The 1,042-nt window shown below is 31.1% G+C and overlaps 1 protein-coding gene across 1 annotated transcript in view; it reads right to left on the bottom strand.

Moving 5' to 3' along the window:
* LOC103600397 (39S ribosomal protein L1, mitochondrial-like) overlaps positions 1–1,042 on the bottom strand; it is a gene marked incomplete at its 3' end in the record, with an annotated part of 11,094 nt that overhangs the window by 6,132 nt on the left and 3,920 nt on the right. The gene's annotated exons all lie outside the window — the stretch shown is intronic.

Raw genomic sequence — 1,042 nt, 5'->3', positions numbered from 1 at the left:
ATCAGAGATAATATAACCAGAACAAGTTTAGTTTGTAAGTGACTAAGGTGTTTCTTAACTAACATATGAGGAAATACATCAAAATGGCATATTAGGAACATACCAGATGGTTCAACCTAAGTCTTCAGTGTTATCAATATGAGATGTCTTCAAAAAGTACATGGAAAGATTCATATTATCTTTTAATTCCATTTTTCCACAGACATTTTGAAGTACATCATTTCCAAAAGTAAAAGATTGAAATATATTAGTTTTGCTAACTAAAATCGAGACATTTTTCAAACTAGTATAGAAGAGGAAAATTTTTTTTAATTTAAGAAATCAGAAAACCAAAATTTATCCAGGTGTCTGAAAACTTTAAAAGAAAAATAAACAGTATTGTCTTTTTACATATTCCATTTATACCATTTGGTTTTACTATAAAAATGTTTCACTCCCTTAACTACTAAAGTTTTGTGGCATTCCAACAGCAACATTCTCTACTTTTCTAGGAAGAAAGTAGAGTTTCTTCCCTGAGGGTGAGGCAGAGAAGACTCACAAAATGCCTCAAGTTTGAGCTTTAGATGGAGAAGAATTTTTAAAAACTTACAAAACGGATTCATGAACACATTACGAACAAATATTTATAATAAAAAAAGGTCGACAAAGAGCTATATTACTACATTTGTTATATGCTTGACTTTTTTGACTTTCCAGACTATATACTTTTAAAGCTGTGGCTTCTGAGGCTCCACAGCACTAAGTGGTCCCACTGCCTTAAAATAATCCTATTGTTTGAGGACAGAAGTTTGAGTAGGAAGCAGGAGTCAGGAGAATTAATTCCACACTTCTCTTCAGTTTCTTGTGAGAAATATAATGCGGTGGACTAGTAATGATGAAACTAACGTTATAGTTTAGCTCTCTCTCAAACTAGTGATATAATGTCAAATAAGTCATCTAACTGCTTTGAGCTTCAAATGAGAAAAATAAGATTAGGTGAATGCTAGGATTCTTCTCTATTCAGTTATTCTAATCATTAATTAATGTGATCTCTAAAAAAAAA

The sequence above is a fragment of the Galeopterus variegatus genome, unplaced genomic scaffold (assembly GCF_000696425.1).
Source record: "Galeopterus variegatus unplaced genomic scaffold, G_variegatus-3.0.2 Scaffold3331, whole genome shotgun sequence".
NCBI lineage: Eukaryota > Metazoa > Chordata > Mammalia > Dermoptera > Cynocephalidae > Galeopterus > Galeopterus variegatus.
The sequence above is the reverse complement of the archived record's forward strand: the minus strand, read 5'-3'. Positions and strand labels throughout refer to the sequence as shown.